Source organism: Aquarana catesbeiana, linkage group LG11 (genome assembly GCF_042186555.1).
Source record: "Aquarana catesbeiana isolate 2022-GZ linkage group LG11, ASM4218655v1, whole genome shotgun sequence".
Classification (NCBI taxonomy): domain Eukaryota; kingdom Metazoa; phylum Chordata; class Amphibia; order Anura; family Ranidae; genus Aquarana; species Aquarana catesbeiana.
Window position 1 is genome coordinate 196,215,198 of NC_133334.1, and position 26,395 is coordinate 196,241,592.

General features: G+C 46.5%; 1 pseudogene; it reads right to left on the bottom strand.

The window, feature by feature from the left end:
- Positions 1 to 18,722: 18,722 nt before the first annotated feature.
- LOC141113110 (5S ribosomal RNA) lies at positions 18,723 to 18,841 on the bottom strand (annotated as a pseudogene).
- Between the last annotated feature and the right edge of the window lie 7,554 nt (positions 18,842 to 26,395).

Below are 26,395 nucleotides of genomic sequence, written 5' to 3' on the forward strand. Positions count from 1 at the left end.
TTGCCATTCTCCAGTCCGGGAAATCAACTTGGGGTAATTCCAGTGTTTCTAAAAACACTTTTAAGTCCTCCTTAGTTCTAAGCATTGCCATTTTACCATTTCATGAGGCTGTGAAACGGAAAGGGAACCTCCAGCAATATTTGATGTCTGCTGATATCAAGGCCTCCAGCAGTGGTCGTACTGTTCGGCGCTGCATCAACGTCCGGCGTGATGTATTAGGGAACAGAGATATTTGGGCTCCCTCAAATTCAATCATTGGTATGTCCCATGCGTTTTTCATAATCGCCTCTTTTACCGAATATTTATGCATCTTACAAATCACATCTCTGCCTGTCCTTGTTATGGTGGGCATGAGCATAGGGTGTAACACAATGGACTCTGTCTACCTCCAAGGCTTCTTGCACTGTTTCCCCCAAAATTTCATGGAATAAACCTTGTACAGTAGCTACTATATTGCTGGTGTGATATGTTTCAGGGAGACCTTGTATCAGTGTTGCCAACCGCCAGTATTTTTACTGGCAGCCAGTATAAAACAGGCTTTTTTCTCCTGCCAGTAAATGCCAGTAAAAGGAAAGGATTGCCAGTTAAAAACATGACTGCGACACTCAGCTCAGCACTGCGCATGCACAGTTCTGTTTTGGAGCCAGCCGAGACCATCCGAGTGCATGCTACAGTGTGTTTGGGCATCGCCGTGGGAGGGGTGGGTCTGGTGGAGGCAGTGCCTGAGCATGTCATGTGATGCAAGGATGTGGAGGGGAGCAGCCGGAGCCTCGTGTGCGGATTTGCGGTATGGGAGCAAGGCAAGCCGGGAGCAGGACTGTCAGTGCTATTCGGACTGGAGTGGACCGAAGGGACCACCTGTCATGGAGAGAGAGACTGCCACTGTGACTCATGGGGACGTGTCATGTTGGTGAGGTGTCATCATCATCTGTGCTGCTGTCAGTGTCACTGTGATAGTCAATTTCATGCGTGTGTGCCGCCCATTCTAATTTCTTGTCCTGGCCCTGAGCTACTTACTTACTATTTTGAAAATAAAATATTAACCACTTGACGACCGCCTCACGCCGATTTACGTCGGCAAGGTGGCACGGACAGGCAAAATCACGTATATATACGTGATTTGCCTTCCGCGGGTGGGGGGTCCGATCGGACCCCCCCCCGGTGCCCGAGGCGGTCGTCTTTGGTCCCACGGCGATCGGAGATGAGGGGGAGGCCATCCGTTCGTGGCCCCCCCCCTCGCGATCGCCGCTGGCCAATCAGATAACTTCCTTTGCTGCTGTATGCTAAACAGCAGCAAAGGAAATGATGTCATCTCTCCTCGGCTCGGTATTCCGTTGCAGCGCCGAGGAGAGAAGACATCACTGTGAGTGCACTAACACTACACACACAGTAGAACATGCCAGGCACACAAAACACCCCGATCCCCCCCCTGATCGCCCCCCGATCCCCCCCAATCACCCCCCCCTCCCTGTCACAAACTGACACCAGCAGTTTTTTGTTTTTTTTTGTTTTTTTTTCTGATTACTGCATTGGTGTCAGTTTGTGACAGTTACAGTGTTGGGACAGTGAATATTACCCCCCTTTAGGTCTAGGATACCCCCCTAACCCCCACTAATAAAGTTTTAACCCCTTGATCACCCCCTGTCACCAGTGTCGCTAAGCGATCATTTTTCTGATCGCTGTATTAGTGTCGCTGGTGACGCTAGTTAGGGACGTAAATATTTAGGTTCGCCGTCAGCGTTTTATAGCGACAGGGACCCCCATATACTATCTAATAAATGTTTTAACCCCTTGATTGCCCCCTAGTTAACCCTTTCACCACTGATCACCGTATAAGTGTTACGGGTGACGCTGGTTAGTTTGTTTATTTTTTTTAGTGTGAGGGCACCCGCCGTTTATTACCGAATAAAGGTTTAGCCCCCTGATCGCCCGGCGGTGATATGCGTCGCCCCAGGCAGCGTCAGATTAGCGCCAGTACCGCTAACACCCACGCACGCAGCATACGCCTCCCTTAGTGGTATAGTATCTGATCGGATCAATATCTGATCCGATCAGATCTATACTAGCGTCCCCAGCAGTTTAGGGTTCCCAAAAACACAGTGTTAGCGGGATCAGCCCAGATACCTGCTAGCACCTGCGTTTTGCCCCTCCGCCCGGCCCAGCTCAGCCCACCCAAGTGCAGTATCGATCGATCACTGTCACTTACAAAACACTAAACGCATAACTGCAGCGTTCGCAGAGTCAGGCCTGATCCCTGCGATCGCTAACAGTTTTTTTGGTAGCTTTTTATTGAACTGGCAAGCGCCAGCGGCCTAGTACACCCCGGTCGTAGTCAAACCAGCACTGCAGTAACACTTGGTGACGTGGTGAGTCCCATAAGTGCAGTTCAAGCTGGTGAGGTGGCAAGCACAAGTAGTGTCCCGCTGCCACCAAGAAGACAAACACAGGCCCGTCGTGCCCATAATGCCCTTCCTGCTGCATTCGCCAATCCTAATTGGGAACCCACCACTTCTGCAGCACCCGTACTTCCCCCATTCACATCCCCAACCAAATGCAGTCGGCTGCATGAGAGGCATTTTCTTTATGTCCTCCCGAGTACCCCTACCCAACGCCCCCCAAAAAAGATGTTGTGTCTGCAGCAAGCGCGGATATAGGCATGACACCCGCTATTATTGTCCCTCCTGTCCTGACAATCCTGGTCTTTGCATTGGTGAATGTTTTGAACGCTACCATTCACTAGTTGAGTATTAGCGTAGGGTACAGCATTGCACAGACTAGGCACACTTTCACAGGGTCTCCCAAGATGCCATCGCATTTTGAGAGACCCGAACCTGGAACCGGTTACCGTTATAAAAGTTAGTTACAAAAAAAGTGTAAAAAAAAAAAAAAAAAAAAATATATATAAAATAAAAAAAAATAGTTGTCGTTTTATTGTTCTCTCTCTCTCTATTCTCTCTCTCTTGTTCTGCTCTTTTTTTTTTTTTTAACAGAAAATTTTAATAAACAAATCAGCATTACTTTACAGAGTGATTTAAAACATTCAAAGTATAGAAGAAAATGACATTAAAATCAACCTTCAACCTGTAGTCATTGCCTATCAGATATTCCAATTGTGCAAATATCAGAAGTATCACTTAACAGTACACCTTAATACATTATAGTATTATAGCATCGTAGATAAACTTACATAAGTAACCATTTTCAATCCAACCTGATAGGGAGGAGGAAGGGGGGGGGGGGAGGGGAAGGAGGAGGAAAGGGGAGGGGGGGAAGAGGGGGGGGAAGAAGAACGGAGGAAAGGCAAGGGGGGGGAAGAGGGAACAGGCAGCGGGAGAGCAGTCAAAGAGACACTAGATTTCCTCCAACCAGTTTCATAGCATAATAATTATGCGAGAGGGGGTTCCGGGGCCCCAGAGGCATCTACCCAAGAGGACCAGATCTTATCAAACTTTCCTGGACATTGCCTACTTTCATATGTCAATCTGTACAGGGGAAGTACCATGTTCACTGACCTTTTCCATGATGCCAAAGTAGGAGGCTCTGCCTTTTTCCATACCATTAATATTTCACGCCTAGCATAATATAATGCGAAGGTAAGACACAGTTTACTATATCTGTCTCCCTCAATATCCTCCAAATGGCTAAGCAATAGTATCTGAGGGTCAACCGGTACATTCAAACCTGTGACATCGCTCAGTGTGGTGGCCACTGCTAACCAAAAGGGTTTGAGTTTGGGACAGGACCAGACCATGTGCCAAAAGGTGCCCACTTCCTGCCTACATCTCTGACAATTGGGGTCCCTTTGATCATAAATGCGCGCCAGTCTCTGTGGGGTGAAGTACGCTCTGTGTAGGAACTTAAATTGTATGAACCTATCTTTCGCCGCAATCATGGAAGGAATGTAGGAAATTAAACACTCCTTCCATTCCTCTTCATCCAAGGAAGGGATATCGACCCTCCATTTTTCCCATGTCTTGGTTAGTTTGGTGTCATACTCTACTGTGAGGTATAGATATAACGTTGAAAGTGGCTTCCCCATCACGCTAGAAATCAGGAGCCGTTCAATGGAGTCTGGTTCCAAAATAAGGGGGGCAGGGAACTGAGCTTCAAAAGCGTGCTTTAGCTGCCAGTATCTAAATTGGAAGGAGGAAGGGATAGAAAATGATTGCCTCAGGGCCTGAAAAGTCTTAAGCCTACCATCCTGAACTATATGTTTTAGTGTGAGGATACCCTTTTTTGCCCAGATAGAGGGGTCTGGTATACTATAAAGGTGAGGGAGCATGGGATTGCCCCATAAGGGCATATGAGGTGAGATATGATTGGGTTTCCCATATATCCTCCTGGCCTCCTGCCAGACCCTTACAGTGGTTCGCATCAGAGTTGTCATGGACTGACTAGCCCGAAGTCCACGAAACGGAAGGTTGCTCAGGGCTGCAAAAGAACCCAAAATGGCTGCTTCAAGAGTAACAGCAGGATTCTGTGCGGGCTGGGAGAACCACCACCGAACCGTAACAAGAACAGCTGCCCAGTAATAAATTTGAAAGTTCGGTAGTGCCAGTCCCCCCCCGGATAATGGGAGATATAGGATCTGCTTGGCCACTCTGGGTGGCCTCCCAGCCCACACAAAGTGTATCAGCAGACCCTCCAATCTTTGGAAAAAAGCCCTAGGGATATGGATGGGTGTGTTGCGAAAAAAGTATAAGTATTTGGGAAGGTAAATCATTTTTAGCAGATTTACTCTGCCAACCGGGGTCAGTGGGAGGGAACGCCAAGAAGCACACCTAGCCGTTAGCTGTGTCATAAGTGGTCGCAGATTATCGTCCATATAATCCTGGACTTTACCACTAATCTTAATCCCTAGGTACTTGAAGTCCTCTACCCATTTAAGCTGCACGTGTGGGATCCTAGGGGTCGACTGATGGAGCGGAAACAGTATCGACTTATCCCAATTAATACGGATCCCCGAGTACCCGCCGAATCGGTTAATTAGACCTAGTGCAGTCTGCAGGGAGGACGACGCGTCCGCCAAATAGAGCAGAGCGTCATCCGCATACAGCGAAATCTTCTCCTCGATTGGGCCCACCTGAAGCCCCCTCACCCCGGGGTCAGCCCGCAGCAGTATAGCCAGGGGCTCCATCGCCAGGGCAAATAAGCCCGGGGAGAGGGGACACCCCTGTCTCGTACCCCGAAACAATTTAAACTTCTCCGATAGACAACCATTGGTGCGTATTCTGGCTGAAGGACTATGATATAGCATGCGGAGCCATTTTGTGAAGCCCGGGCCAAACCCAAAACGCGAGAGCACCTCCCATAAGTAGCCCCACTCAACGGAATCAAAAGCCTTCTCTGCGTCGAGTGAGGCCACCACTCCTCCGGACTCCCCATCCGCCCTGTCTATATGAGTATAAAGACGCCTAATGTTGATGTCAGTACCTCTCCCGGGCATGAAGCCTGTTTGATCTCTGTGGATCAGGGCAGTGATGACAAGGTTAAGCCTATTGGCCAGTACTTTTGCCAGGACCTTTGCGTCCACATTCAGGAGAGATATGGGGCGATACGAGGAGCATAAAGTAGGGTCCTTCCCGGGCTTGGGGATCACCACTATAATTGCTTCACTCATTGTATCCGGGAGTCTCTCGAGGCGCATCGACGCAGAGAAGAGGTCCTGAAGCTTGTCTACTAGTTCTGCAGCGTATTGTTTGTAAAATTCTATAGGGATTCCATCGGGTCCCGGTGTTTTCCCTGTCTGCATTGATTTGAGTGCCCGGAGTATTTCCAAGGATGTAATTGGGGCATCAAGCTTATCACGATATGTTACCGTAAGGGTTGGGACATCAATACTGTCTAAGTATGCCACCAGGTCCTCCTCCCTATAGTCTGCCCTGGACATGTAGAGAGATTTATAGAATTCCGCGAAACAGCTATTGATCTCTTCCGGTGTGTGGACTATCTGTCCCGAAGGGTCTCTGATGTGGGAGATGCTCATCCCCCCCGCCTGCTCCCTGGAGAGCCAGGCCAACAAGCGACCCGCTCGCTCCCCCTGCTCAAAAATCCGTTGGGATTGAGCCAGCATTTTTTTCTGGGTAAGAGTGGTACGAAGACGAACCACCTCCGATGTCATCAATTGTAAATGTGAGTAGTGTATAGGGTCCCGGGTACGAACAAAGAGGATCTCTGCACAACTTGCCTCTCTCTCAGCCCTTACCAACTCTGCCCTGCGCTCCCCACGAACTCTGGCTATAATGGTCTGGTATTGTCCCCTCGTCGTGGCCTTGAATGCATCCCAGACAACTGTGGGGTCAGCCGAGCCCACATTTACCACCCAGAAGTCAAGCAGCTCCGTTCTGAATTGAGAGTCTACGGCCGTGTCTGAAATCCAAAACCTCGAGAGCCTCCATATCTTGTCTACAGGGCCCAGTGAAAGGTCCAATGACAACAGCAGGGGAGCGTGGTCAGAAATTCCTCTAGGGAGTATTCGTATATCTGTAACCCGTGGGAGGACCGGACTTCCCGCGAAGACTAAGTCTATCCGGGAGAACGTCCTGTGAGAGGCCGAGTGGCATGTGTATGCCCTGGTCTGGGGGTGTCTCCACCTCCACACATCAGTCAGGCCATACGTGTCCGCCCACTCAGTCAACCCAGGATGGTGATACCCCGCAGACGCCAGTCTATCAAGATCCGGATCAGGGACTAGATTGAAATCACCCAATATAATATTGTTATCAGATGCAAATTCAGCTATCTTGCCGGTGATCTGGTTGAGCACCAGTAGTGAAGCCGGAGGAGGCAAATATAAACCCACAATGGTCCACGTTAGAGAGTATATTTTAGCATGTATGATGACATAACGACCATCAGGGTCGAGGGCCAAATCCAGGAGCCGGAAAGGAAGGGATTTCAATATCAGAATAGTGACACCCCTGGAAAAACTGGAGTGCGTGGAGTGGTAGTGATAACCCACCCACGGTTTTTTGAGGGCCAAAACTCTACTTCCTATCAAATGCGTTTCCTGGAGCACACATATATGTGGGTTGTAAGCTTTAAGGAATTGGAACACCAGGGAACGCTTAACCGGGGAGTTCAGTCCCCTAGTGTTCCAGGAAACAATATTAAGGGAGGACATGGTTACTCAGAATGATAATAATGTTAGGATCAATGTAGGTCGTGGCTCCCGAACTGGACCCCCGGACCCATAACGGACATACCTGAAAACATTGCAATGCTGATGAGTCAATTTTTTTAAAAAAACAATTGTAAAACAAAAACAGAACCAAACTGAAAACAGTCCAACTTCTAACGTAAATTAGAACAGCCCCATTAGGGGAACTTTCCCCACCCCCCACCCCACCCAGCCCCCCCAAACTGAGGCGGGTTTCAATCCCAAACCAATTCAGCTCGCCGGCTGCAGCAAGGGGTCCGTGGAAGAGGCGAGCCCGACCCCCCTAAATTGCACACGGGGGGGCAAGCAACAGTTCAAGCGGCCCTTCGAGTGTGAGAACTCCGCTAATGGATTATAACAGGCTGTGGGGTATTAGAAGTCAAACAGAGAAGAAGTAAATCGTGTTGTGACCCCACAGTGAAGTCGATCCATCACTAAGAGGATACGGGTATGCAGGTAACATGAAGCCTCATAGCTCAACAGTCTCCTGACCAAATGCTTAGGCAGGGGCATTAACTTAGAGTTTTCCTGAAAGGGGATAGTTGGTTACCCCCCTCAAGTCTGAACACATCATGGGGATGAACTGGGCACAACCTGTGCAACAAAACTAAGTCATCCATGGAGCAGTTCGTATGTGAATTCAGACTTGGGCCCAGGTTGTTACAAGTAAAGAATAAAGAGGAGATTCGGTGTGTACCGATCGGTCGGTCAACGGATCTGTGGCAGAGAATCCAGCCAGACAGAGGCCTCCCTTGGTGTGGTGAAAAATCGAGTCGTCTCGCCATCCTGGACCCTCAAGCGAGCAGGGAAGAGTACACTATAGCGAATGTTGCGTGATCTCAGTGCGGCCTTAACCTGGTCAAACGATTTCCTGAGTTTTTGGGTCTCTACCGAATAGTCAGGGAAAATCATCAGTTTAGTGTTCTGAAATCTTAGGTCCCCAACATTTCTGGAGGCACGAAGAACTTCATCCCTGTCTCTGAAATTAAGGAGACGGAGTATGAAGGTGCGAGGAGGGGATCCAGGAGGCCCTGGCTTAGGCGGTATACGGTGTGCCCTCTCAACTGTGTAGTAGGGTGACCATCGGGCTTCCGGTAGGAGGTCTCGCAGCAGGCCCTCTATGAAGGAGGTAGGATTGTTCCCCTCCGCCCCCTCCGGTAAACCGATAATACGAAGATTATTGCGCCGGTTTCTGTTCTCCGCATCTTCAGCTCTGTATTCTAAGGCCTTTACTTTGGTCTGGAGCGTACGGAGTGTTGCTCCATGTTCCGCCACGGTATCTTCAGTGTTACTCAATCTTTGTTCCGTCTCGGTAACTCGCGACCTAATTTTGTCTATGTCTTGACGGATTAGACCCATATCCAGCTGAACAGCCTCTATTTTTGTTGTTAATGTGGATTGGCAAGTTGCTATGGCCGCCATGACGTCCGCCAGCCAGGGGGGACGAGAGTCATCCGGCTCCATGATGCTTGTCTGTGAGGCTCTATGTGTGCTGCGTGTGGTATGGGCCTCCGGAGTGGGACAGGTGGGCGTCTGGGGGAAGTCCGACTGTGGTGGAAAGGCCAACCTTTTGCCCCCCTTGCTATATTTTGCACTAGAAGATCTGCGCCTCATTCAGATTAGCAAGGCCCCAGTCTGGGCAGTAATTAGTGGCTGGCTGTGGGAGACTATCAGGGGGGGGGTTCAGGGGTATACAGTCAGTATGTTTAGAGCTGTACGTGCCCCCCAGAGAGTTTGCCCCCTCACCTGCAGGCTGAGTAAAATCAGGGCTGTCCTCGGACTTCCACAGGCCTACAGGGACTTTCAGTGTATCTCTCCCAGGGTGTCAGGGAAGGAGATGGTCTAGGGCCTGCTCCACAATCCAGATGGAGACCCTCAGCTTTCCTGGACTCTCCCCCTCCAGATCTCTGGGGTCAGTCTCACCCTCAGCTGTTCCGGCGGCCTCAGATCTTCAGGGGAGGCCGCGGATGCGGCCTAACTGTTCGTAGGGCCTGAGGATGCAATCCGGGCCGATTCCGCGGCCGTGGCTAGGCCGGAGCTTTTATCTGAGGCCCGTGGTGGGCCGTGATGTTTCCGGAGGCGCCGACCGCGCCAGGGGTCATCCGGATCGCGGCGCGGCCCGCCAGGAAAGTCCGCGGCCGCGGCCTAGTGCCTCGAGGTAGGCCGGAGCGTCCGGCGGACCCGATCGCGACCCCGGATCAAAAAAATTTTCCTCCCCCTCAAGAGATAGAGGGTCTGTGAGCCCCCCAGAGACAGCAGGGATGTGTCCGGAGGATTTAGAAGCCAGATGGATCCGGATTATGTCGGCGATGTGCGGAGCTCTCTGAGAAGCAGCCGCTCACATCGCCATCTTGGCCACGCCCCCGTTCTGCTCTTTTTTACTGCATTCTATTCTGCAATGTTTTATTGTTATTATGTTTTATCATGTTTGTTTTTCAGGTATGTAATTATTTATACTTTACCGTTTACTGTGCTTTATTGTTAACCATTTTTTTGTCTTCAGGTACGCCATTCACGACTTTGAATGGTTATACCAGAATGATGCCTGCAGGTTTAGGTATCATCTTGGTATCATTCTTTTCAGCCAGCGGTCGGCTTTCATGTAAAAGCAATCCTAGCGGCTAATTAGCCTCTAGACTGCTTTTACAAGCCGTGGGAGGGAATGCCCCCCCCCCACCGTCTTCCGTGTTTTTCTCTGGCTCTCCTGTCTCAACAGGGAACCTGAGAATGCAGCCGGTGATTCAGCCAGCTGACCATAGAGCTGATCAGAGACCAGAGTGGCTCCAAACATCTCTATGGCCTAAGAAACCGGAAGCTACGAGCATTTTATGACTTAGATTTCGCCAGATGTAAATAGCGCCATTGGGAAATTGGGGAAGCATTTTATCACACCGATCTTGGTGTCATCAGATGCTTTGAGGGCAGAGGAGAGATCTAGGGTCTAATAGACCCCAATTTTTTCAAAAAAGAGTACCTGTCACTACCTATTGCTATCATAGGGGATATTTACATTCCCCGAGATAACAATAAAAATGATTTAAAAAAAAAAAATGAAAGGAACAGTTTAAAAATAAGATAAAAAAGCAAAAAAATAATAAAGAAAAAAAAAAAAAAAAAGCACCCGTCGCCCCCTGCTCTCGCGCTAAGGCGAACGCAAGCGGCGGTCTGTCGTCAAACGTAAACAGCAATTGCACCATGCATGTGAGGTATCGCCGCGAAGGTCAGATCGAGGGCAGTAATTTTTGCAGTAGACCTCCTCTGTAAATCTAAAGTGGTAACCTGTAAAGGCTTTTAAAGGCTTTTAAAAATGTATTTATTTTGTTGCCACTGCACGTTTGTGCGCAATTTTAAAGCATGTCATGTTTGGTATCCATGTACTCGGCCTAAGATCATCTTTTTTATTTCATCAAACATTTGGGCAATATAGTGTGTTTTAGTGCATTAAAATTTAAAAAAGTGTGTTTTTTCCCCAAAAAATGCGTTTGAAAAATCGCTGCGCAAATACTGTGTGAAAAAAAAAATGAAACACCCACCATTTAAATCTGTAGGGCATTTGCTTTAAAAAAAATATATAATATTTGGGGGTTCAAAGTATTTTTTTTGGAAAAAAAAATATCTTTTTCATGTAAACAAAAAGTGTCAGAAAGGGCTTTGTCTTCAAGTGGTTAGAAGAGTGAGTGATGTGTGACATAAGCTTCTAAATGTTGTGCATAAAATGCCAGGACAGTTCAAAACCCCCCCAAATGACCCCATTTTGGAAAGTAGACACCCCAAGCTATTTGCTGAGAGGCATGTCGAGTCCATGGAATATTTTATATTGCGACACAAGTTGCGGGAAAGAGACAAAATTTTTTTTTTTTTTTGCACAAAGTTGTCACTAAATGATATATTGCTCAAACATGCCATGGGAATATGTGAAATTACACCCCAAAATACATTCTGCTGCTTCTCCTGAGTACGGGGATACCACATGTGTGAGAGTTTTTGGGAGCCTAGCCGCGTACGGGACCCTGAAAACCAAGCACCGCCTTCAGGCTTTCTAAGGGCGTGAATTTTTGATTTCACTCTTCACTGCCTATCACAGTTTCGGAGGCCATGGAAAGCCCAGGTGGCACAAAACCCCCCCAAATGACCCCATTTTGGAAAGTAGACACCCCAAGCTATTTGCTGAGAGGTATAGTGAGTATTTTGCAGACCTCACTTTTTGTCACAAAGTTTTGAAAATTGAAAAAAGAAAAAAAAAAATTTTTTTCTTGTCTTTCTTCATTTTCAAAAACAAATGAGAGCTGCAAAATACTCACCATGCCTCTCAGCAAATAGCTTGGGGTGTCTACTTTCCAAAATGGGGTCATTTGGGGGGGTTTTGTGCCACCTGGGCATTCCATGGCCTCCGAAACTGTGATAGGCAGTGAAGAGTGAAATCAAAAATTTACACCCTTCGAAATCCTGAAGGCGGTGCTTGGTTTTCGGGGCCCCGTACACGGCTAAGCTCCCAAAAAGTCCCACACATGTGGTATCCCCATACTCAGGAGAAGCAGCTAAATGTATTTTGGGGTGCAATTCCACATAGGCCCATGGCCTGTGTGAGCAATATATCATTTAGTGACAACTTTTTGTAAATATTTTTTTTTTTTTTGTCATTATTCAATCACTTGGGACAAAAAAAATAAATATTCAATAGGTTCAACATGCCTCTCAGCAATTTCCTTGGGGTGTCTACTTTCCAAAATGGGGTCATTTGGGGGGGTTTTGTACTGCCCTGCCATTTTAGCACCTCAAGAAATGACATAGGCAGTCATAAACTAAAAGCTGTGTAAATTACAGAAAATGTACCCTAGTTTGTAGACGCTATAACTTTTGTGCAAACCAATAAATATATGCTTATTGACATTTTTTTTACCAAAGACATGTGGCCGAATACATTTTGGCCTAAATGTATGACTAAAATTTAGTTTATTGGATTTTTTTTATAACAAAAAGTAGAAAATATCATTTTTTTTCAAAATGTTCGGTCTTTTTCCGTTTATAGCGCAAAAAATAAAAACTGCAGAGGTGATCAAATACCATCAAAAGAAAGCTCTATTTGTGGGAAGAAAAGGACGCAAATTTCGTTTGGGTACAGCATTGCATGACCGCGCAATTAGCAGTTAAAGCGACGCAGTGCCAAATTGGAAAAAGACCTCTGGTCCTTAGGCAGCATAATGGTCCGGGGCTCAAGTGGTTAAATATGCTTTTTGCCTTAATATCCACCTTAAATCACATTTCTAATTGCATATTGTACTTGTTTGTAGTCTACAAAACTAAAATTTGCACTTAAAACTGTAAATTTTGGAAATGTCAGTAAAAATGTTGCTGTGCCAGTATAGTTTGTGTGTCTTGTCAGTAAATGTTATTGTCATAGGTTGGCAACACTGCCTCGTATGCGTATGTTTTGTCTATGTTCCCTATTTTCAAAATCATCCAACTGATCCATATAAGAATTCAGGGTCTCCTCCTGATATTTAGTGTTGTCCTGTACATCTGCCACAGCTTGTATGATTTCTTCTTGGTTTTTTTCTACTCCTTCCACTCTATATCCTAATGCCACCGTGTCTTCCCTTAGCTCATCTACTGCTTGTTTGCATGACTGTTCCACTGCCGCTATCAGTTGTTGAACGTCTGCCTTTGTGGGGAGATCTCTTATGTGCTCTTTAATGTCCCAATCCCAGTTAGTTATCAGTGCGTCTGTTCCATGGGTGTCAAATGCACGTTGCTCCTTTAGAGATAATATATTACCTTCATGTTTTGTGGTTGGGTGATTTAACTCATTGCTCCCCATGTCCCCTCCAAATGTCTCTTCTTCCATCTGCTCATGGCTATTGTGCCTTAACGCACCATCTCTCTCCTCAGAGGATGCTGGGGCGCATCACAATGCTCTCTGGGGGTCTCTCTGCCTGCTGCTGAGTCGCCCCCCCTAGTTTCATCCAGCATACTTCCCCTATCCCCGGGGGTCTGGTGAGGGTTATGGCTATGGCCAGGAGTTGAGGGTCTTCCGCCGGCTTCTGACATCTCACTACCCGGTACCTGGTAACCACATCCATGCGATGATCTGAGTTTCTGTCTGTGAGCCACGGCCGGACATCATGGACCCACGACCTGGCGTTACTTGACTTCTGCCTGTCTCCATGCTCCCACCCTTACTCTCCTCCTGGCTCTGCATTTGATTCGGACACCCATGATCCCCTCTCTGCGGGGTAAGTTAAGCTCTCAGTCCACCTACTGAGTTTCTATTGCCACCTCCCCCTGGCTGAAGCGCCGCTCGTCTGCGCGTTGTCATCTCCCTTGGTTTGCAGCTAACATGTCTCCTCTGCTTCTCCTCCTCCTGCTACCAATCATTTAGCTAATTGCCAGCCCATGCATCTGCTGTGTGATAGCCCGGGGGCATGAGACACACTCAATCTACACGTCTGCTCCTCATAACCACCGATCAGTGACACACCCTATGAGTTACTGTGGTTAAGCCGATTCCCAGAGCAACATCCTGTGTCAAGTCATCACCTATTTCTTGTTATCTAGTCAGCAGTCTAACTCATAAGAAAGTTTGTATAACCCTTAGACACGTATATATTAAAATACAGCCCCTCCCTTCTTTGTTTTACTTGTATATAAGCTACTGTTGTACTCAATAAAATCAGACACCTTATGAAAACACTCAAGCCTGTTTCCCGTGTCTCATGTGGTGTCTCACAGATCCGAGGTTCCCGGTGGTCTTCCTGCATAACCAGGGTGGTTGTTAAGGTGTATAATTCCTTTCAATGGGGACTATTATCTCCAAAGATGCGGGGCCTCTATGGCAGCCAGTTTTTCCCCATCTTTAGCCAAACTTTACATGGGATGGTGGGAGAGGTCTCGCATCTTTGGACATGATAGCCCCCCGCAGGAAAGATACCATTTTTTACTTTCACTATATAGAAGACTTACTCTTTGTGATGTCAGGACATGAGATTGAATTAGCGAGTTGGCTGCACTATCTGACAACAATTTCAATTTACGGTTCATTGGACAGTGCAATCAAACAGATTTAATTTTTGGATGTCTTATTGACAAGTAGTGGCAATGAGATAGTTTCTAGTCTTTACAGGAAGCCCTCTGCAGTCAACACCCTGTTGAGGGCATATTCCAGCCATCCAGGCCATACTATCAAAAGTATACCTCTTAGCTTAAGATGTATATGCAGTAGGGATTCAGACTTTAGAAATGAGGCATTGGACATGGCATCGAGATTTAAAGAAAGGGGTTATCCCACATCAGTCATTAATACAGCTTTTCACATTGCACAAAACAATTTACTCATTGAAAAAGTTTCAAAGGGTGGTTCAAATGGGTCAAGACGTCCTTGTTTTTCCAGTTCTCCTGTCTTCTCAACCCCATACAGTATGGAGTTTGAGAAGATTAGGGGGACTGTTAAAAAGTATCTTCCCATTTTGTCCAATGATCCCATGTACTCTAAGATCCTGTCCAATGGTATTAAAGCTGTCTCCAGGAGAGCGCCAACTTTTCGCCAATTTCTGTCCCCTAAGTCTGTATACTAGCCAGAAATCTACCACAAATTGGTTACAGTTCAAGGGCACTTTTGCCTGTGGTGTCAAGAGTTGTTCTTACTGTTTATTCATGAAGAGAGGCAAGGGGGTACTCTTGGTTAGTACAGGCAAATCTTTCAAAATCTCATCTGTTATTAATTGCAATACACGTTTTGTAGTTTATGTCATTATATGTACATCCTGTTCTATACAACATGTAGGCCGTACAGCACGTAGCTTGAGGGACCTCCTCCATGACCATCTATATGACATCGAGAAAAATCACTCCACAAATACCATCATAAAGATACTTCCAGACTGGCCATTCAAGGCATGGAGAAGATCACCATGCCATTAAGAGGGGGAGACAAATTCAGATTATTATGTAAACGAAACGTTTTCTGGATATTCCATCTGAATACCAGAAAACCTATAGGCTTAAATTTAGACTGGCATGAATCACATTTTTATGAATAGATGTTACAACTCAATCAATCAATATACATGTATGTACTCCTTTGGGGCCATAGAATATGAGCCGATCTCTAGTATTTTAATTTTTGTTTAGTTGGAGCACTTTATGTTGATACAATAGACATTACAAATATTTTAATATTATTGTATGCACACAGTTCTTTAAATGAACATCTTTAATTAACTACCTGTAATTATAATTAATACACAGGCGTACATGCGGAGAATGGAATAAGAGCCAATTTTGAATTACCCGTATTCCGATTAGTTGGTTTGACATATTTTTATGGTATAATCGTGATGATTATTTTTGGATTCTTACATATGTATACGTTCCCAAACAGATATTTAATTGTCTATGCCATTAGTGCCCAATTAGCACAACAGGGGTTAAATATAAATATACATATAATGCATGGATATTAGACACATACATCTTTTAAAAAATAGGATTTTTAAATACAGCTTACCTGTAAAATCCTTTTCTTGAAAGTACATCACGGGACACAGAGTATTCATTACATAGTGGGTTAGATAGGCACCATCAGTGATTGGACACTGGTTAACCCCAATTAAGGAGAATTCCTCCCCTATATAACCCCTCCCATACGGGGAGGACCTCAGTTTTGTAGCAAGAAATAGGTAACCACGTAAAACCCATAGAAGGGTGAGAGCTCTGTGTCCTGTGATGTACTCTCAAGAAAAGGATTTTACAGGTAAGCTGTATTTAAAAATCCTATTTTCTTGATCATACATCACGGGACACAGAGTATTCATTACATAGTGGGATGTCCCGAAGCAATGCTCATTTGAGGGGAGGGAGACACAGATCAGAAAATAGACCGCAAACGGACCAGAGGAACTAAACTGCAGCCTGCAGTATACTGCGCCCGAAGGTGGTATCCTCTTGCCCTCTTACATCCACCTGATAGAATCTGGTGAATGTATGGACTGAAGACCAAGTCGCAGCCTTATAGATCTGAGCTATGGAGGCCTGGTGATGCACTGCCCGAGAAGCACTAACAGCCCTAGTTGAATGTGCTTTCACATGAAAAGGAGGAGTCTTCCTCTTCATATCATAAGCCTGAAAAATAACCTGTCTAATCCATCTAGAAAGAGTGGATTTCGACGCTGCTTGGCCTTTCTTATGGCCATCCAGCAGAATAAACAATCAGTTTTCTGTATCTGAGCGGTTGCCTGCAGATAGACACTGCCTGCTCTATCCACATCAAGAGTGTGCAAAGATTCTTCCTCCGCGGACTGCGGATCTGGAAAAAAGGATGGTAGGATTACATCTTGATTCAAATGGAATCCTGAAACCACCTTAGGTAAGAAGGAACGATTAGAACGCATAACAATCCTGTCCTTGTGAATAATTAAATATGGCTCTTTACAAGAAAAAGCTGCCAATTCTGATACTCTCCTAATAGAGGATATGGCTATCAAGAAGACTAATTTTTTAGTCAAAAGTGCTAAAGGAGCCAGGTGCAGTGGCTCAAAGGGTTGTCCCTGTAAAGCCGACAACACCAAATTCAAATCCCATGGGCATACTGGAGGTTTGACTGGTGGATTTAACCGCAGTGCCCCCTGAATAAAGGCCCGGACAAGGGAATGTGAAGCAATTGGCTTCTGAAAAAAATACAAAGCCGAAATTTGGACTTTGATAGTGCTCAAAGCCAATCTCATTTCTAGGCCTGACTGAAGAAAGGTCAAGATTCTGCTAATCTTATACCTTCTAGGATGCCATCCCCTGGGTTCACACCAGGAAACATATGCCTTCCAGATTTGTAGTAAACAAGCCTGGAGGCCGGCTTTCTGGCATTGACCAGAGTGGAAAGGACTGACTCAGAGAGCCCACGGTCTTTTAAAATGTGGGTCTCAGCAGCCAAGCCGTCAAGTTTAGACTTCGTAAAGCAGGGTGGCAAATCGGACCCTGTGTGAGCAGATCTGGCCAGAATGGGAGGACCCAAGGCCTGCCCACTGCCATCTTTACGATCTCTGCATACCAAGGTCATCTGGGCCAAGCCGGGGCTACTAAAAGGACCGACTTTGCTTCCCTTTTGACTCTTCCCAGGAACCGCGGAAGAAGTGGGTTCGGAGGGAAAGCATACATTAGATTGTACTGATCCCATGGGATTGTCAGAGCATCTGACCCCTGAGTAAGTACATCCCTTGTTCTGGACACAAAATTTGTCCAGCTTCCTGTTGAATCTGGACGCAAATAGATCCACATCTGGTGTTCCCCACCTTTGACATATGGTCTGGAATATGTCAGGGTGTAGGGACCATTCTCCTGGGCATAATTGCCGGTGGCTTAAGAAATCCGCTTGCCAATTTTCCACTCCTGGGATGAATACCGCAGACAGGCAGGGAACATGGCTTTCTACCCATGCAGGAATGCGATTCACCTCCCTTTGGGCATCCAGACGTCTGGTGCCTCCTTGGTGATTGATGTAAGCCACAGCCATGGCATTGTCGGATTGTATCCGAATAGGATGACCCTGTAGCCTGTAAGACCAGTCCATGAGGGCCAAGTAAATTGCCTGAATTTCTAGAATATTGATAGGCAAGCGTTTCTCGGTTGCAGACCATCTTCCCTGCGCGCATGTTTCTTCCAGAACTGCTCCCCAGCCTGTCAGGCTGGCATCTGTGGTTACGATCTTCCATTGTAGTGGAAGAAAGGCTTTGCCTTTCAAAATATTTTTGGTTCGTAACCACCAATTGAGGCTTTTGCGTATCCTTGGGGATAGACACATCGGGAGATCCAAGGCATGAGTCTTTTTGTTCCAAGCTGAGAGAATGCTTCTCTGCAGGGGCCTTGAGTGAAATTGGGCAAATGGAGCAGCCTCGAAAGTGGCAACCATCTTTCCTAACAGTCTCATACATAGCCGGATGGATGGACTCTTTTTGCTTAATACTAAGCGGAGCTCTTACGGCCTTGACCCTTGGCTCTGGTAGAAACACCCTGCCTTGAGCGGTGTCTATGATCATGCCTAGATACTCCAACCTTGTTGAAGGTCGCAAAGAAGACTTTTCTAGGTTGATTATCCAGCCTAGTCTTCCCAAATGTCTTACTGTCTTGAAGACAGCGTGGTTCAGGTGTGCCACCAATTGCTCTATGGGTAGCAAATTGTCTAGATAAGCTACCACAGTTATGCCCTGAGCTCTTAGATTTGCTAAGAGAGGGTCTAGAATTTTTGCAAAAATTCGAGGAGCTGTAGCGAGACTGAAAGGAAGGGCCCCAAACTGGAAATGGCGCTGGTCCACTGCAAACCTTAGATATCTTTGGTGAGCTGGAAAAATCGGCACATGAAGATATGCATCCTTGATATCTATTGATGCCATAAATTCTCCCCAATGCAGGGTGGAGACCACTGAACGAATTGACTACATTCGGAAGGATCGAATGTGTAGAAACTGATTCAGATCCTTTAGATCTAGGATGGGTCTGACATCTCCATTTGGCTTTGGAACGGTGAAGAGATTCGAGTAGAACCCTGAACTTTTGGGTTCATTTCTACTATCACTCTAGCCTACGGCACCTGGTATTCCCAGGCGGTCTCCCATCCAGGTACTAACCAGGCCCGACCCTGCTTAGCCTCTGAGATCAGACGAGATCGGGCGCTTTCAGGGCTGTAGGCCCTCTGATAGTAAGCGATCTAAGGCCAGTAGTAGCGGTTCTCGCTTTACTGGATCCTTGGGAACTCTTGACCCTTAGGAAACAAGCTGGTGGAAGCTCTAGGAACTCTATTTTAACCTAGAGATACTGAAGAGACCACCCACTTGTCTTGAACCTCTTCCCGCCAGGCTCCTGAAAACTGTAGGAGCCTTCCCCCCACTCGGCCGAGTGGGGGCTCCCCTTCACAGGGATGTTTTGGGGCTCTGCTTGGCAGGCTTTCGTCCCCCAAGCCTTTTTCTGCCCTTGGGTGTGACCCTGGGCCTTTCATCTGAAAGTGGATTGGGAAGGCCATCGCCACTACTTAGAGCCTGATGTTCCAGGGGAAGGGGAAAGAGACCGTTTGAATGGTGGACGTTTACTCCTCTTAACTGGTAGGAGTGTAGATTTACCACCTGTAATTTTTTTGGATAAAATTGTCTAGGTCATCCCCAAATAGGTGTTCCTCTTTGAATGGGAAGCCAGCTAAATATCTTTTGCATGAAAGCTCTGCTGCCCAACTTTTAAGCCAAAGGGACCTGCGCATGTGTACCAACAGGAGAGACAAAAGAGATGCTTGCTGGGCAGAATCCAGAATGGCATCAATCATAAAACACAGCACCTGTGGAAGGTCTGCATAGTTCTCCACTTCCTCACTGGGAAGGAGGCCAAGCATCTGCTTAACCTGTTCCTTGAGGCATTGACACAAACCCACAGTTGCGACTGTAGGATGGACTACAGCGCCAGCCATGGAGAAGGAGGCTTTTAATAAAGTTTCCAGCTTTTTATCAGTTGGATCTTTAAACACCTGAGCATTGTCCAAGGGACAGGTCAGGTTTTTATTCACACAAGAGACAGCCACATCCACGGATGGAACCTCCCACTTCTTGGTGAAGCTTTCCTCCAGAGGATAAAGCATAGAAAACCTTTTAGGAGGAGTAAACAGTTTATCGGGATGTCCCAAGTCCTCATTCAACAATTTATCCATTAAAGGATGAATTGGAAAGGAAAACACAGTCTGTGGGATCCTTCTGACCCCCAGGGAAGAAACAGAGGATGTAGCGGCCTCAGCAGAGGGCATTTTAAATGTGGAACGCACTAGTTCAGTATAATACTGGACCTGCTTCTTGAGTGCCTGAGAGGAAGAAACTATCTCCTCTTCCCCTGAATCCTCAGACTGCTCTTGATCCCTATCTCTGGATAGGGATCTCTCCTCATTGTCAGAAGAATCATCTGAAAGAGAAAGTGCAGCAGAGGGAGGGGATCTACCCCTTTTTCTGCTATCTTTTAAGGAAGCTGAAATAAAATTCATAATTCCTCCCTCAAAACCCTCCATTCTAAGGGAATGTGACATACGCTGCAAAACCTGACAGGGGCACTGACTCATCCTGTGAGGCTGGCTCCAGTCTTGCAGGGGGGATGGTAATCTGCAGGCATCTTTAGGACTCCTAGACACAGGCGGTGACTTTCTTGTGCCTTTGTTACCTCCCCCCGAGACCCTCTTACGAGGAGACATAGTCCCAAGCTACAAAACAGAGGTACTAGTACATATGCAATCACTGTTGTGCTAAAAGTCTCACAATATACATATATGCTTAATACTGCACAAACCTGATGCCGAGTAGGTGTCTTAAGCTGGCCATACACCTATAGATTATCTGCAGATTTTCTATGGTTAGATAGAAAATGTGCAACAGATCTCTCCATGTTCGCTAAACTGTGTGGATGGAGGAATCTCCCACTTTTTCCATCTAACCATAGAAAATCTGCAGATAATCTATAGGTGTATGGCCAGCCTTAGGTTAGCCTTGATCCGACCATTTTAAGATGCTCACTGCCCAGAATCTGTGTTCATCTGTTTACAGAGCTCTGAACACTCTGGGCTTTTAAATTAGCCACCTGGCGTCTGCATACCTGCGGTGGAGGAAGGGAATGATTGCACACCAACTAATCACTGAGTGTGTCTGAAAAGCACGTAAACTTGCTCTTTACTCCCTCTAGTGGTGGAAATCAGGTAAGACATGAATTAATTTAAGAAAATCCACTTGTAATATAAATATATACATAGGATTAAGTTCTCTTACCTGTCCCCGCCGCAGGAACTGCTGAGAACAGACAGTTTCCAGCCTTCACCCATCACGGCGGGTAGCGTTGTGCCAACCTTCAGGGTTTTTTGGGTTCCTACTCAGAGAAACCTTTTTACCTGGACCTGTAAAAGACTCTGCCAGAAACTTTCATGCCACGGTTTTAATAGTACACCAAGCCTGGTTTTCTCAGAGCCCAGTCCTCCAAAGAGAGACTTACAGACAAAACCTTCGCTTCTTCGGATGACGATGCCCGGGTACCATACCATCTTGGGAGTCAAAATATCGGCCCGAGATATGGATCCAGTCAGCATAGCCCTTTAAGCCTCCGCAGGGACCAAGCTGGAGCTTTCTTCACAGCACATGTTTTACATGACCAACCACCTTAGACACTGGTGAAAAAACTGAGGTCCTCCCCGTATGGGAGGGGTTATATAGGGGAGGAATTCTCCTTAATTGGGGTTAACCAGTGTCCAATCACCGATGGTGCCTATCTAACCCACTATGTAATGAATACTCTGTGTCCCGTGATGTATGATCAAGAAATATTCTTTCTTAAAGATCAAAAGTTAAATATGGACATACTGTATGTAGGGAATGATGTTTGTTTGTTTACTTATTGATCATCATGCATTGTGCATATATTGGATGTTTCAGAGTGGATGCGATATTTTATCGATCGACTTCTATATTTGGTGCATCAGATGCATTTGGTAATTTAAAATAGATATGAGGTATGCCAATTATCCATATAGTCATTTGACCATTTGAAATTAATTTTGGCATAATATATATATATATATATATATATATATATATATATATATATATATATATATATATATATACATACACACACACACACACACACAGTGGGGACGGTATTCAGATCCCCTTAAATGTTCACTCTTTGTTATATTGCAGCCATTTGCTAAAATCATTTAAGTTCATTTTTTTCCTCATTAATGTACACACAGCACCCCATATTGACAGAAAAACACAGAATTGTTGACATTTTTGCAGATTTATTAAAAAAGAAAAACTGAAATATAACATGGTCCTAAGTATTCAGACCCTTTGCTCAGTATTTAGTAGAAGCACCCTTTTGATCTAATACAGTCTTTTTGGGAAAGATGAAACAAGTTTTTCACACCTGGATTTGGGGATCCTCTGCCATTCCTCCTTGCAGATCCTCTCCAGTTGTGTCAGGTTGGATGGTAAACGTTGGTGGACAGCCATTTTTAGGTCTCTCCAGAGATGCTCAATTGGGTTTAAGTCAGGGCTCTGCCTGGACCATTCAAGAACAGTCACTGAGTTGTTGTGAAGCCACTACTTTGTTATTTTAGCTGTGTGCTTAGGGTCATTGTCTTGTTGGAAGGTAAACCTTCGGCCCAGTCTGAGGTCCTGAGCACTCTGGAGAAGGTTTCATCTAGAATATCCCTGTACTTGGCTGCATTCATCTTTCCCTTGATTGCAACCAGTTGTCCTGTCCCTGCAGCTGAAAAACACCCCCACTGCATGATGCTGCCACCACCATGCTTCACTGTTGGAACTGTATTGGACAGGTGATGAGCAGTGCCTGGTTTTCTCCACACATACCACTTAGAATTAAGGCCAAAAAGTTTTATCTTGGTCTCATCAGAACAGAGAATCTTATATCTCACCATCTTGGAGTTCTTCAGGTGTTTTTTTTAGCAAACTCCATGCGGGCTTTCATGTGTCTTGCACTGAGGAGAGGCTTCCGTCGGGCCACTCTGCCATAAAGCCCCGACTGGTGGAGGGCTGCAGTGATGGTTGACTTTCTACAACTTTCTCCCATCTCCCGACTGCATCTCTGGAGCTCAGCCACAGTGATCTTTGTATCAGACCTCTATGTACCTGACCGGCGTGTCCACTTGGGCAGAGGGTAGACTCCCTTACGCATCCAACTTGCGGCCCTGGTAGAGTATACAGGAAGCACAGGAGTGCGGAGTGCTATGTGAGCCTGGTAATAGAGTCCAGATGCTGGCAGATGGACAGTCCTTAAGCAGCAAGGTGAGAGCTGCAACACAGGCAAACAGGAGCTGAGCAGGAGCAGAGCAGGGAGGTCCAGATACAGGCTGGGTTCGGCAACAGGCAGGCAACGAGGTACAAAGGAGCAAGCAGAAGAGTAGTCAAACAGGCCAGAGGTCAGGTGCGGGCAGAGTTCAGAGGAGTCCAAGAAGTAAGCTGGGTTTGTCAGATCAAAGTACAGGCACAGGAAACAGGAACAAGGGCACGGAAGAGCTGTTGATCAGGCAGCACGGAGCAGATAGTGCAGCCAGCCTAAATAGGCAGGTTGGCGCCAAACGGCGCATGGGTGCGCACACCCGCACATGCCCACGTGCGTGCACTCGCACACCGGTGTGCACACCAGCATCCACCGGATGATGCGAACCAGTGCACGCGTCTGCACACCGGCGCGCACATCAGGGCCAGCCGAGTCGCACACACCAGTACCTACAGGAGCATGCATACCAGGATGAACAGGAACGCGCACGCCAGCGTGCACCAGCACACCCCGACGCACACCACTGCGAGCAACACCATGTCCACCGAGGTAACCTCTCTGACAGTGCCCCCTCAAGGGCAGCCTCCGGATGCCCAGTTGGGCCAATCTGGTTGCATGGGAATTTTTGAATGTTTGCAACAGTTCCTTGGCATGAAGGTTACTCTCGGGCTCCCAGGAGTTATCCTCAGGTCCATATCCCTTCCATTTGATAAGGTATTGGGTTTGATTGCGTCTTTTTCTGCAATCCAGAATTGCTTCAATTTCAAATTCTTCCTCATTGTTAATCATGACAGGTTCGGGTGGGCTGGTACTACGGCCAGTAAAGGGATTAGAGGCAACTGGTTTCAGTAGAGACACTTGGAAAACCGGGTGCACTTTAAAAGAGTCAGGCAAATCAAGTTCATATGTAGCATCGTTAACCTTCTTCCTCACTGGAAAAGGACCCATGAATTTAGGCCCCAGTTTCCTAGAAGGGCAGGCCATCTTCAAGTTAGCTGTGGACAACCACACTTGGTTGCCAGGTTTCAAGATGAGTTCCCCACGTCTCCTTTTGTCAAACATCTTTATCTTGTAATAGGCCTGGGATTTGGCCATGGTTTCTTGTAGAAGTTTGTTATTAGCAAAGAAAAACTCCATAGTTTCGGAAACTGCAGGGATGGTGCATTCGGGTATTGAACTGGGTAAAAAGGATGGATGAAAACCATAGTTGGCGAAGAATGGCGTTTGATTGATGGCAGAATGCAGAGAGTTGTTATAAGAGAACTCCGCAACAGGTAACAGAGAGACCCAGTCATTCTGGGAGAAGGCGGAGAAACAACGGAGATATTGCTCCAAAGTTTGATTGGTTCTCTCTGTTTGGCCGTTCGCCTGGGGATGGTAAGCCGAAGAGTTTTATTTCTATTTCAAGGGAACCACATAGGGCCTTCCAAAACCTGGAGGTAAACTGGACACCTCAATCGGAGACAATATTTGAAGGAACCCCATGCAACCTTATGATCTCCTTAATGAACATCTTCGCTGTCTCCATGGCTGAGGGTGTACCCCTCATTGGAAGAAAATGTGCCATCTTGGATAATCTGTCTATTACGACAAAGATGGTAGAAAAACCTTCTGATGGGGGGAGTTCCACGATGAAATTAATCAAGATCATTTTCCACGGTCTCTCAGGAATGGGTAAGGGTTTCAATAGGCCCCAAGCTCTTGTCTGGCTGCTCTTACTTCGGCCACAAGTGTGACAGGAATCCACATAGTTTTTACAATCATTGACCAGTTGTGGCCACCAGAAAGTACCCTGTACCAGCTTGGCCATCTTCAGGGCCCCGAAATGACCTGCCAGCTTATGGTCATGGCAAAGCTCCAGTCCCGGCACCCTTAGGTCCTTAGGAACCATAATCTTGCCTTTGTGCCACAGAAAACCATCCTTTAGGTTGGTTTCAGCAGGCTGGGGTATTCCCATAGAGGCCTGTCTTATCCTAGAGATCAGATCCCCTTGAAGGAGCAAAAAATTTCCAGCAGGAAGGATAGTGTCCGGAGGTACAGTCTTCTTGGAGTCATGGAACATGCGGGAAAGTGCATCTGGCTTGATGTTTTTAGAGCCGGGTCTGTAAGTAATGTGAAACTGAAAGTGGGAAAAGAAGAGTGCCCATCTAGCTTGTCATGGTCTTAGTCTTTTGGCGGATCTCAGGTACTCCAAATTCTTGTGGTCGGTGTAAATTAAAATGGGATGTGCAGCACCCTCCAGTAGATAGCTCCACTCCTCCAGAGCTGTTTTAATGGCCAGAAGTTTCCGGTCTGCTACGTCATAGTTCCTTTCGGACATAGGAGTTTGCGTGAGAAGAAAGCTATTGGAAATAGGAGAGCCTTGGCGCCTTGACGTTGGGAGAGCACTGCTCCTACTGCAATTTCTGAGGCATCGACCTCCAAAACGAATGGCAGGGCAGGGTTAGGGTGTTTCAAAATGGAGGCCGAGGTAAATAGTTCTTTAAGTTTCTCAAAGGCCGATTACGCCCTAGGAGTCCAGCAGAATTGGGTTCCCTGCTTAGTTAATTCAGTAATAGGAGCGATGATTTTAGAAAAGTCTTTGATGAATTTCCGATAAAAGTTGGAAAACCCGATGAAGCGGTGAATCCCCTTTTTGTCTGTGGGTGCAGGCCAGTTCAGGATGCAAGACATCTTTTGAGGGTCCATCCTGATGCCCTCGACTGAAATGATGAGACCCAAAAATTGAATGCATTGGAGTTCAAACTCGCATTTGTCGAGTTTAGCATACAGTCCATGTTGTCTGAGCCGAGCAAGGACATTCCGGACATGCCTGCGGTGGTCAGTCAATGAAGAGGAAAGAATGAGAATATCGTCAAGGTAGACAATAACATACAGGTCCAGGTAATCACGAAAGATATCACTGACGAAGTGTTGGAACGTTGCTGGTGCATTGCAGAGACCGAAGGGCATAACGAGGTACTCTAAATGCCCAAAGCGAGTACGGAAAGCGGTCTTCCACTCGTCCCCTTCTCGGATACGGATTAAATTATAAGCTCCGCGGAGATCCAGTTTTGTGAAAACCGTTGCGGTTCCCAACCTTTGGAACAGTTCAGGCACCAGAGGTAGCGGGTAACGGTTTTTAATCGTTATTTTATTCAACTCCCAATGATCAATGCACGGACAAAGGGAGTGATCCTTCTTTTCCACGAAGAATATGCCGGCACCGGCCGGGGAGGTGGACGGGCGGATGAATCCTTTTTTCCAGATTGTCATCAATATATTTCTTTAATGTGTCTAACTCCTGCTCAGTTAATGGGAAGATCCTCCCGAAGGGTACCTCAGTTCCAGGTAAAAGTTCTATTGGGCAGTCATAAGGTTTGTGCGGGGGAAGGATCTCTGCTCCCTTTTTGCTGAAAACATCCGAGAAGTCCTGGTAGGGTTCTGGGATAGATT